The sequence below is a fragment of the Elephantulus edwardii genome, unplaced genomic scaffold (genome assembly GCF_000299155.1).
Source record: "Elephantulus edwardii isolate Elephantulus edwardi_28Jun2011 unplaced genomic scaffold, EleEdw1.0 scaffold00248, whole genome shotgun sequence".
NCBI classification, from domain to species: Eukaryota; Metazoa; Chordata; class Mammalia; order Macroscelidea; family Macroscelididae; genus Elephantulus; species Elephantulus edwardii.
In genome coordinates this window covers 2,763,745-2,776,457 of record NW_006399998.1, presented here as the reverse complement: position 1 = coordinate 2,776,457, position 12,713 = coordinate 2,763,745, and the positions used below count along the sequence as shown (strand labels likewise).

Genomic DNA, 12,713 nt, shown 5'->3' with positions numbered 1-12,713 from the left:
TAGATTAGTTCTTTTAGTTCTTCAGTTCTTTCAGCTTAAGAATGATGAGTGAGTTCTTCCCATGTGATTTCTCAACTCCAGCTTTTTGAACATTCCATTATAATATTTTGCTTTGTCTTGTTGGGTTTACCTTTGGAATTTTCTGTTGATCTCTTTTAATTTGTTGTTATTGTTATGTGCCGTCGAGTTGCTTGCGACTCATAGCGACCCTGTGTACAACAGCCCTATACTCTGCTCTGTCCTGTGCCATTCGCACTGTCTCTGACACTCCCATCCCAGTTATCCCAGTCACTGAATCAATCCACCTCATAGAGGGCCTTCCCTTCCTGCGCCGTCCCTCCACCCTTCCAAGCATGATGTCCCTCTCCAAGGACCGGTCTCTCCTCACAACATGTCCAAAGTATGTTAGATGGAGCCTCAGAATCCTTGCCTCCAAGGAGTCACCCGGTTTAACCCTTTCCAGGACAAATCTGTTTGTTTTCCTAGCAGTCCATGGTATTCTCAATACTCTTCTCCAGCACCACAGCTCAAAGGCATCAATTCTCCTATCCTCCTTGGTCATTGTCCAACTTTCTGATGCATAACAAGTGATTGTGAAGACCATGGCCTGTATCAAGCGCACCTTAGTCTCCAGGGAGACACCATTGCTCTTCAGTACTTTGGAGAGGTCCCTAACAGCAGACTTTCCCATGGCAATGCGCCTTTTAATTTCCTAACTACTTTTAATTTAGTATCTCTTTATTTTGGATTCTTGATTCTCTAGTAACTCTGAGAAATTTCTTCTGATGTCTATTTTGGTCTTTTCTTTCTTTCCTATTTCACAATGACCTTTTGTTTTCTTTAAGGATAATATCTTTGATGTCACCCACAAGTTATCTGGTCTTTGATCATTATTGTTCAATGCCTCAAGCTTATTTTTGAGTGTGTTTTTAAATAGACGTGGGATAGATTCAAGATCACTTCTTGGTTCTTGCATATTTGTTTAAATTTTATTCAACTTCAGTTTGAACTTGATTGCTGATAGTAAGCTTATCCAATGATTCTTGGCACATATGTAGTCGGTCTTTTTTCTGTATGGACCATCACAAGAGGGACAGGTGTATAGTCATAATCTGCATTTCTTGTAAAAAACATTTGGAATAAACAAATCATTCAATATGAAAAATTCAATATTCAATTTTCAATCTTATTTCTGTCATTAAGTTTATAATTTACAACTATTTACAACTACTATTTCTTCCACTTTGTTTCCAACTTTTGTATACCAGTTACCAATTATTATTATATGAAGAATGTGCCATGAAGATAAGAGGAAGACTCATTAATTGCCTGTACTACACAGATGGCACAACCTTGTTTGCTGAAAGTGAGGAAGAACTGAAATGCTTGTTGCAGAAGATCAAATGCTATAACCTTCAATACAGAAGACATCTGAACACCAAGAAAAAAAAAATTATGACTGGTCCAATAGGCAACATCATGGTAGATGGAGAAAATAATGAAGTTTCTAATGATTTCATCTCACTTTCATCCGCAATCAACATCATCAGTACCAGCAGTCAAGAAATCAAAATATATTTTGCACTGGGAAAGGTTTTGTTTTTTTTTAGGAACCTATCCAAAGTATTGAACAGCAATGACAGCTTAAAAATTAAGGCACAGCCTGATTCAAAGCATGGTTTTGCAATCACCTGCTTTGTATCTGAGACCTAGGCAATAAATAAGGATGGTAAAAGAAGCCTTGATGACTTTGAGTAGTGGTGTTGGAGAAAAGTGTTAAATGTCCCATGGACTGAAAAAAAATTATAATACAAAAACAAAACAAACAAACAAACAAAAACCCCAAATACATTTATGGAAAAAGTGAAGCCAGGGTGTTCTTTGGAGGCAAGGATAATGAAACTTCATCTCACATATTTTGCACATGTTATTATTTATAAAAGGCTCTTTCTTCAAAAAGCACAGCATGCATGGAAAAGTAGAGGATCAGTGAAAGAGAAGAAGACCCTCAATGAGATGGATTGACTCAGTGGCTATGACGATGGAGCAAATATAAGAGAGAGGATGAGAATGGCACAAGATAGGACAGGGTTTAATCTATTGTTTTTGGGGTTGCTTCAAGTTTTACTCAACTTGATGTCGGTTAACAACAGCAACATAATTTTAAGGAAAGATAATTTATATATATCACATATATCAATCATCTATCTATCTATCTATCTATCTATCTATCATCATATCACACCCTAGTCATGAAATGTTTTTAAATATGCAATCAAAATAAAAGGAAAAGATGCATCTGTGGACTCAATAAACTTGTTGGAGAGAAGGAGCAAATGTTAAAAATTATTTGATATGGATAATAAGAGAAGATTTGAGGAAAAATAATTTAAAATTAAATTAATTCTAGAAAGGGTTCTGGCTTTTAAAATGCCAAAGGAAGATTTTACGATATGAGATAACAGTCTGGGTTGTTACTAATCTAAATGTGATCACGAGTTTAGCAGGTTGGCATAGATCGAAGTATGTTAAAAGGTAAAATAAAGAATTTAAATTTGCATCTGTATTTTCACATGATCCTGAAGTAATCTTGTTCCAAATTAAGATTTGAGTAACCATTTTTTTTCTTGGAAATGTAGAAGAAATTGCCTCAAATTTAGATTAAGGCATTAAGTTCTTTGGTAGTAATAAATCATAAAAGTATATGACATGTTCATTAAAATTAAAAATAAATTAGACTTTTCTCTCTAATTTAATAGAAAAAGAACTTGAAATTAACATACATCAAGGAAAACTTATGCCTTATAAATTTAAAACATACAATTGCTGATTAGAAAACTCACTTTCACTTCTACAGGAAAATAGAGTCTGACAGGATGCAAGAGGTAACAATGGAGAAAGGTAGGTCAGGACAGGGAAAGGCCAGGGGTGACTCAGTGTCCCAAATGTTTAGAACACTTCATAATTTAGTTTACTAATTAAATAATTCAAAAATATTATGTATTATCTACCATGAAATAGAAATGAATTTATGTTCTTGGAGTACTTTTCTTTAGTTTGCTCACAACCTGGATTTTATCTGCAGGTACAAAGAAAATTAAAATGTGTCTTGAAGTGCTAATGGTGAAGTCATGTACTATTATTGTGATAACTCAAAAGAGAGAGTTTAAAATTACTAAGGAGAACATAGTAAGGTATAAGCCAGTCCAGGGAGGCTAAGGTCATCACCTACTTTTAATTCCACTTCTGTGGTGTTATTTTTAGGCGTCATCAAGTCAGGGACAAATCATTGTGACCCTGTGTTCAGCAGAAGAAAACAAACTCTATACCATCCTTAGTATCATTGCTCTGTTTCATATGAGACAATGGTTGCAGCCATTGTTCCAATACATCTCATTGAAGGTTTTCTTTTGGTCTTCTTTACTAAGCATGGGATGTCTTCTCTAGGACAATCTCTCCTGATAACATGTCCCAAGTTCATGCTATGATGGCTGTGCATCTTCACTTTCAAGGACCATTCTGGTTGTTCATCTCCCAAACCAGATTCGCTCATTCTTCTGGAAGTCTGTTAGTGTATGCTCAATATTCCCAACATTCAAAGTCTTCAATTGTCCTTCCCCCCCCTTTCTTATTCATTGTCCATTTGTTGAATAAATACGAAGCTAATGAAAATACCACGTTTTGGGCCGGGTATACATTAGAATTCAAAATGACATATTTGCCTTTTAACAATTTAAAGAAGTCTTTTACAGCAGATTTGTCCAGTGCAATAACTCATTTGATTTCTTTTTTTAATATTGAGATTTTAATGAAAGTTTTTAGGGAACTTGGGTTTCCATTCATTCATTTTTACACATTTTCTTCCCTGTCCACCCTCCCCCCACCCCCGTTCACTTTTCTCTTGGGGGAAAAATTATTTTATTGTTATACGATTCCTCCCTCCTGCTAGTTCACTTTACTGTGCAGCTTTTATTCTGGACTGTTGTCATGCAAATAGTACCTAATCATATAATCCTTTTAAGCAGTTCTCTCTCTCTCATCTGTTTCAATGCAGTGTACATTATTCATGCCCTCTTTTCTTAGTTCCCCCCAACCCTGATGTTAGTCGTGTTTTATAACAGTGGCATTTTACAGTATTTGTTCTTTTGTGACTGAGGTATTTCACTCAGAATAATATCCTCTAAGGTCACCCATTTTGTATAATATTTCATGAGTTCGTATGATTTCTTGACTGCTGCTTTCATAATCACTGATTTTTCGATCCAAGTAAATCTTTGGCAACTACATTATTTTCCTTTTATTGTGATGTTGTTTGTGGTGATTTTTCCTTTCTTGATGCTGATGTGTAATCAATCCATACTGAAAGTCCTAGTGTTGGATCTTCTTCAGCTACAGTTGAAGTTCTCTTTACCTTCAGGAGGCAAGTTTGTGTCATCTGTGTTACAGAAGAGTGCTTGAGTGGTGGGTAGCAAATTGGACTTAACAATGTGTCATATGAACATTTCATATTTTCTGCCATGTTCAGTTCAGACCCCTGCATCAATTTTGAGATTTTCTCACAATGAAGGTCCATGAGTGAATGGAAATAACGACATTATAGTGACAACAGTCCTCTGGGTTGAATGACCTGTATAACATTCAGCAGTGCCTGTACACAAAGATGTAGATAGATGCTTGGATTATTTGGAAGGTGTGGATTTATGAATGCAATAGAAAAACAACTGTAAGAAGATCTTGATTGGATATTTTGGATGTTTCTATGTTCTTGTGATGGTGAATAATGCTGCTATGAACATTGGTGTACAAATCTCAGTTTGTACCTCAGTTTTCATATTCTCAGGGTATAGTCCAAGTAGTAGAATGTTGTTGTTGTTATGTGCCGTCAAGTCACTTGTGACTCATAGCGACCCTATATACAACAGCCCTAAGCCCTGCTTTATCCTGTGCCAATCGCGCTGCCTCTGACACACCCATCCCGATTACCGGAGTCACTGAATCAATCCACCTCATAGAGGGTCTTCCCCCGTTGCGCCAACCCTCCACCCTCCCAAGCATGATGTCCCTCTCCAAGGACCCCCTCTCCTTGCAACATGCCCAAGGTATGTCAGAAGAAGTCCCAGAATCCTTGCCTCCAAGGAGTAGCTTGGTTTAACCCTCTCCAGGATGAATCTGTTTGTTTTCTTGGCAGTCCATGGTACATTCAATACTCTTCTCCAGCACCACAGCTCAAAGGCATCAATTCTCCTTCTGTCCTCCCTAGTCATTGTCCAACTTTCTGATGCATAACAAGTGATTGCAAAGACCATGGCCTGTATCAGACACACCTTAGTGAATAGTAGAATAGCTGGGTCGTATGTTATTTCTTTGTTCAGTTTTTTGTGGAAGCGCCAAACTGCCTTCCAGAATGGTTGTACCATTTTACAATCCCACTGACAATGTGTAACAGGTCCTTTCTGCCACATCCTCTCCACTATTTATTACTTGCTGTCCTGTTAAACTTTGCCACTGTTACTGGAGAGAAATAGGGCCTCATTGTGGTTTTGATTTTCAGCCCAAATGTCCGACCACAAATGAATGGATTGAGAAATTGTCGTACATTCACACAGTGGAATACTATGCAGCACGAAGGAGCAATAACTTTGTAAATTATTATCAAACATGGGGGGGGGACTGGAAAGCATTATGCTGAGTGAACTACTCATTCTCACAAGGATAAATAATGTATAAAACTGTTATTATAGAATGAGTATAAGGATCTAGGAGGGGTGGGAGAGGCTGGAAGCAGATGGATGTGGATATGTGAGGGAAGGGGATTAATCATCAGGTTGTAAAATTTGATGGGGGAGGTAAGGGAAATTGAAATAATTTGCTCGAATTTGTATTCAAGTTTTGTAAATAAACTAGTAGAGAGGGGAAAAAGACTAAAAAGAGCATCTTGACATTGATATCAAGAGTGCCTGACATAATACACTCTGTGCTTCCAAAAGAATAATCTGTACGTGAATAACCTCCAGGTTTTGTTAAGGTGAAAATTTGGATTAGGTAAGTCAGGATTGACAACTTTAAATCTATGTTTATAGCAAGCTCCCATTTTATGATCAGTTTTTGAGAGCCTTTCTATGATGAGGAAAATTCTAGGCTGAACAATGGAAGAATTAAAATCAAAATAGGTGATGGCCTGAGGAGAGATGAATATACAGAATGCACAGAAGCAATCATATTATTTCTCTATGAGAATAAACTTAGTAAAATGTCAAGTATCTTTGATAGAACTTTGTTTTGGGGATAAGGACTGTTAGTGGTATGGTAGAAGTCCTAGATGAGAGAACAACAGTTTGTATCCAGAGGTAAATCTACCACTCAGAGAATAACTAAATAATAACTTTGGGAAACCCAAATTCTGGCTTTCAACTCTACACATTCTATTACCATTGGCTTGGAATACAACTAGGGCATTGGGATTTGCAAAAGGCCTACATGTGATTCTACTCTGCAGCAAAATTCGGAAACCACCAGCTTAGTAGAAGGGAGATTGTGAGGCTTGGTCCATACTGAGTCACTTTGTAAACCCAAAGGCTGCACGTCCCTAGTGGTTTGAATCAGCAAGTGGCTCTGCTGCAGAAAGATGGACAGGCTCCTCTTGTTGTGATTTATAGCTGTGGAGACTAGCTGGAAGGTCACTACTCTGAGTCAAAATTGACTCAACAGCAATGAGGTGAGTTAAGGTTAAAAGAATCTCAAATAAAAAGCAAAGATGATTGAAGAAAAATCTTTGCATTCACTCAAAAAATCTGCTGAAGGGTCTGACTTTAAGTTTTTCATATGTACTTATAAGAAAAACTATTCATTACTTACATCCATGTTTGGTGGTAAATATAAGTGTTAAAGACAAACCACGTTGGATTTAGATATGAATAATAGGGCCCATTGTCTTAGTTGTTAAGTACTTCTATAACAGAAACACAAAAAGTGGATGGATTTCACAAACAGAAATTTATTATAGCATAGTTTATGTATCACTCCTTCTCTCTTCTTGCTGTTGTATCAGAAAAGACTGGTAACTAACCCTCCATTGTCTATCTGAGGCTGTAGATCACATGGAAGTAGATTGCTCGTCTTTCTTCTGAGGGACTGCCAGTGAATGCTCACAGCCAGAGAGGTGAATTCCTTGAGTTAGCAGTGCAACTCTCTTGTCAGAGGTCCCCATTAAAATGCTGGAAGTGTGAATTCAGAGCACCACCACTAGGGGAAAGCTCTTTCTCTCCAGGTCTCCTGGTTCTGGGTGGGCTCAAAAGACATGCTTCAAAGGGGCTAGACATCCAAATTCAAGGTACCAACTTTATTGAAAGGACTTCTGTAGCTGCTGGTTCTGGAGGAAGATCCTAGTCATCGATATTCCCCTGGATCTAGGAGTCTCTTAGTGCAGGGAATCTGGGTTCAAAGCATCCACTTGGCAGCCAGCTCTCCTTCCTTAGTGGTAATAGTTGTCTCTCTGATCTCTCCTTGCTTGTCTAATCTCTTTTTTAGTTCAGAAGAAATTGACTAAAAATACAACTTAATCCCATAGATGATTACATATAGATTTATTAGCCTGTCTACCTCTGATGCTACTTTATTAACATCATATAATATTTACAACAAATAGTATAGTTACATCAGAAAAGAGAAAGAAGAAAAATTAAATAATGCTGTGAATCATGGCTAACAAAATTAGCATATATTCTGAAAGTTGAATTCACAAACTCATATTATTTTGGTATATTTATATACTCTTAAGCAAAAGCTAATATAATTAGAACAATAAATACAAATCAAAGCTGACAATAAGGTATTTCTGTGCTTATTGATTTTAAGCCAGTAGAATAAGTACAGGCAGGCAATAAGAGTTTCCAAGTCATTTTGTTACAAATAAGTCATTGTTAAGTTGGAATGAACTCGTAGCTGACCCTTTAACAGGCTTTTGGAGACTATTCACTGCCCAGGAGGAGATTGTCCATATACCTCCCTGATGTTTTATTTAGACCTAAAGCCATTGCCATCAAGTAAGTTCTGACTTCTCATGAGCCTATAGCACAAATCAGAGCTTCCATACAGGATATATAGTGCTACAAATCTTTACAGCAGCTGATTGACACATCTTTCTCCCATGGGGCAGATGGTTTAGTTAGTAGTCCACTGTTGAAACCACTGTGCCACCAAAGCACATCTCTTACATTGCCTATAATTCAAATGGAAACCAATTCATAACAGATCCTCCACTGGTTTTCCAAGGCTATGAATCACAGGTGAGGAGGCTGTTCCTCTTTCTCCCAGCGAGCTGCTAGTGAATTCCACCCTCATGGAGGCATGGCCTTTGGGTTAGCTGCATACCTCTCTGTAGACTACATCATCAGAATCCCCGCTGCAATAGTGCCTGGTAGGGTTGAGCAAAGCTTATCTCATGGAAAACTCTTGTCCCTATTTAGGATCCATCCTTCTTTTTTTAATCCGGCCTTGATCTATGAAGCCATCCAAAGAAACTTTCCAGTGTGGTTAGCTAAATTCCCCCTTATAAGTTACTCCATAAAAGTAAGTTTGGCACTTTAGAGGCCTCATTAAATCTTTCTAGGCCCTGGGGGTATCACTAAGTAAACCACTGCAATAATTTGCTAAATAGTATCCTTGGAACCTTAAAAAGTTCTTTTTCTTTACTAAAAGGACTAATACAAAAGAGGGAATTTACTCCCTACAAGGATACAGTAAATACCTTTGTGTGTTTATTGTTCTAAAAAGAATGTAAGACAGCTAAAACCAGATGATTGCTTTAGAGAGGCACTTAGTGGTGTAAAACATTACTTTTGATTATCAGACTTTAAAAAAGAAAACCAGAAAGAATACAAAACATGGTTGTCTGTCCTCTTCTCCTTAGTAAGTCTGCCTACCGACAGAATCATCTATTTAAATGGTACAAGACGTTTGATTTGCCTTTATTCCAAAATACCTGCCTGAGAAATGCTTCAGTTGTTTCTTTAAGACCCAAAGAAGTTTAATAAACACTGTCCTAAGTTTAAGTGAAATTAGAACTATCTTCAAACTCTTAAAAGACATAATCTAAATAAACTAAACTAACATCTCCAAAGAAATTTCCATTACAGTAACGAAAGGAGAAAGAAAAGCTGCATTTAAAGCAATGTGATCTCTATTCAGTGTTCCCCACTGTTTATTTTTGCTCGTCTGCCTTCTTTGCCATCATGTACCACTTTTCAACCAAGTAACATATATGGTTTATGTACCCAGAAGACAACCCTGAAGAAATAGCAGGGGTAAAAACAAAAGTCTAGCAAGGGAAAGCGTTAGACCTAAAAATTAAATCTGGCATTTATGCACAGATCAAATTTGAGATCATAGAAAGAAACTAAACAAGAGTTCTAGGACCTGCCCCTAGTCCAGTCCCTTGCTCCTTCTTAGCATTCTTTGCAGAGGAGAGACTGAATGCTTGCCTATCTCTAGACAGTGACATACACTCAGTACTGGTTTGAGGAAGTGCTGGCATCAAAGAAAAGTTGTCCTAAAAACCATACACACAGCACACACGCACACATGCATCCAGGGATCAACAGTAAACAGGCAAATTGTTTTGTTGTTGTTGTTGTTGCTGTTGATGATGATGATTGCCTTTGAGTCGAGGAGGACCCTGTGAACAAGAGGCCTGAAGCCCCTCTATAACCATTGACATTTATAAAAGTTCACAGTCTCCAGAGGCATGTTGTTTAGGAAGTGGATGCCACTCCTGCTTCCAAACCTGTAATACCATGTTATTGTTGTTATGTGCCATTGAGTCATCTGTGATCCATAGCAACCCTATATACAGAAGCTCTGAACCCTTCCTCTCTTGAGCCAGTCTCACTAATTCAGACACACCAACCCCTGTTTCCCCATCACTGTATCAATCCATCTCATCCAGAGTCTCCCTCTCCTGTGCTGTCCATCCACCCTTCTGAGCATGAGGCCCTTCTCCAAGGACTGACTTCTCCTGGCCACATGCCAGGTAAGTGAGGCAGAGCTTCAAAATCCTAGCCTCCAAGGAGAGACTTGGTTTCATCCCCTCCAAGACAGACCTATTTATTTTCTCAGTGTTTTTAAAGAATAACTTGTCAAACACAGCCAAACTATCACCAATAAAATAGTTTCTACCTAACTGGGTATACTCTCCTTTCTCTTTGCTTCTTTGCAGAGTCATAATGCCATTCTCATCCCAATTTTATAGATAGGTAATAGAAAACTTGAAAAGATTATATAGAGGACTTAAACTTGGCGGCTGCGGTCCTTGGACTGTCTGCGGTGACGGCTTGGCCCGTGGCGGCCAGAGTTGGAGGTGGTGGCGGCGGCGTTCGCTGTCCCTAGGGGCTGTCCAGAGCTTTGCGGGAACTGAGCCTGGGCGGCCAGCCAGCACCTTTTGGTTTCTGGGACGGCGGCGGTAGCAGCGTTCAGGTTCTAAAATGGCTTCTAAGAAGTTGGGTGCAGACTTTCATGGGCCTTTCAGTTACCTTGATGATGTTCCATTTAAGAGTGGAGACAAATTCAAAACACCAGCCAGAGTTGGTCTATCTATTGGCTTCTCCTTGCCTGATTGTTTGCAGGTTGTCAGAGAAGTACAGTATGACTTTTCCTTGGAAAAGAAAACCATCAAGTGGGCTGAAGATATTAAGAACATCCGGGAAACCCAACGGGAACCTGAGCGCAAAGCTGAGGAAGCAGAAGCTAAAGTGAATTCTCAGAGTGGCCCAGAGGGTGACAGCAAAATGGGCTTCTCCAAGACTCACAGCAAAGCTGCAATGTCACATCCCAGTAACCCCATCCTTGCCAGTTTACAGCACAAGAGCATCCTCACCCCGACTCGAGTCAGCAGCAGTGCCATGAAAACAGAAGGTTCTCAGCCCACCTCACACAAAGGCAGACTTTAATCCTGCTGACTTTGAGTGTGAAGAAGACCCATTTGATAATCTGGAATTAAAAACTATTGATGAGAAAGAAGAGCTCAGAAACATTTTAGTATGAACCACTGGACTCATCATGGCTCAGCTGTTAGACAGTAACTTGCCTAGGGGAGGCTCTGGTTCTGTGTTACAGGACGAGGAGGAAGTCCTGGCATCCTTAGAGTGGGCCATCCTGGAGTTCAAGCCTCATCACAAACCAAATGGATTTATAACCTTAGCACAGTTGGGCAACTGTGAAAAGATGTCACTGTTTTCCAAAGTGTCCCTTACCCCCATCCCTGCAGTAAGCCATATCAAATCCCTGTCCTTCTCCAAACTTGACTCTGATGACAGCAGTCAGAAGACAGCCAAGCTGGTGAGCACTTTCCATAGCACATCCTGCCTCCACAATGGCGCATTCCGGAATTCCTTACAGCCTTCCACCCAGAGCGGTGCCAATGAGCTCAATGGGCATCATTCTCTTGGGTTTTCAGCTTTGACCTTGGACAGCGGCACAAAGGTGCCAGTCCTGTCCCCCTCTTTCCAGATGCCTTCCTTCTCTGTCTTGTCTGTACACACAGAAGAGTCATCATCTCCACATACAAGTCCCACAGCCACTCCTAATTTCACAGTGTCACAAGTGCCCAACATTTCCAGCTGTCCCCAGGCCTATTTTGAACTGCAGACACTGTCTCCAAGTGAATGACAGTGTGCGGAGACAATGGTCAACATGGGTTACTCCTATGATTGTGTCCTGAGAGCCATGAAGAAAAATGGAGAAAATATTGAACAGATTCTCCACTATTGTTTTGCACATGGACAGCTTTGCGAGAAGGGCTTCAACACTCTTTTAGTGGAAGAGGCTCTGGAAATGCACCAGTATTTGGAGGAAAAGATGATGGAATTTCTTCAGTTAATGAACAAATTTCAAGAAATGGGTTTTGAACTGAAAGACATTAAGGAAGTTTTGCTATTACACAACAATGACCAGGACAATGTTTTGGAAGACCTCATGGTGTGGGCGGGAGCCAACTGAAAGCAGGCCCTGCCCAGGCCTTGCGATGGAATCACCACCCCCAGGAGGCCTTGCTGAATCCCCTGGAGGGAAGAAGGGGCACGATTCAGGATTTCCTTTTTGGGGTGGGAGGTCAGGTGTGGAGACCATGCCTGTCAGTCTTTCTGCCCTAGACTCTGAACTGCAGGTCTAGGATGATTTGGGCACATGAATGCCCCAGAACAGTCCTGTCTCCTCCCATGTTAAATGTATTTAACTGGCCTGGCTGCTGAGAGGCATCAAGAAGAGGTGGGAGGGCCAGGCTCAGTGTGGCTTTAGGGCTAGCTGCTCCCCTGCCCTGCCCACCTCAGGCTCACTGGTGGTGGACTGAACTCTCCTCCACGGTCAGTGCAATTGAAAGGTTCTTCCAGGGTTTTGTTTATACCCCCACCCCTTTTCTTTGCTTCCCTGCCTGACCTCTTTCTTTGCTTCCCTGCCTGACCTCTTCTTTTTGGTTTGATTCGGAACACAGCCTTCTCTTACCCAGGGTTTACTGCTCTAGGAAACAGATACCAGTTTAAAAAAATCATTGGTCCCTTCCCAGCACAGAGTCAGGGAGGAAACAGGCCACAATTTAGTTGCCCAGCACTAACTCTACCTTTTCCTGGAGACCAGCCTCCCTCCAGCCCACTGCTTTATTTAGGATTACACAATGAATAATACCTAGTCCTAGAAATCAGTCTTTTTGGTTGGGTTTGTATTAT

General features: G+C 39.9%; 1 pseudogene; it reads left to right on the top strand.

Moving 5' to 3' along the window:
* Positions 1 to 10,325: 10,325 nt before the first annotated feature.
* LOC102858984 lies at positions 10,326 to 11,991 on the top strand (annotated as a pseudogene).
* Positions 11,992 to 12,713: the final 722 nt, after the last annotated feature.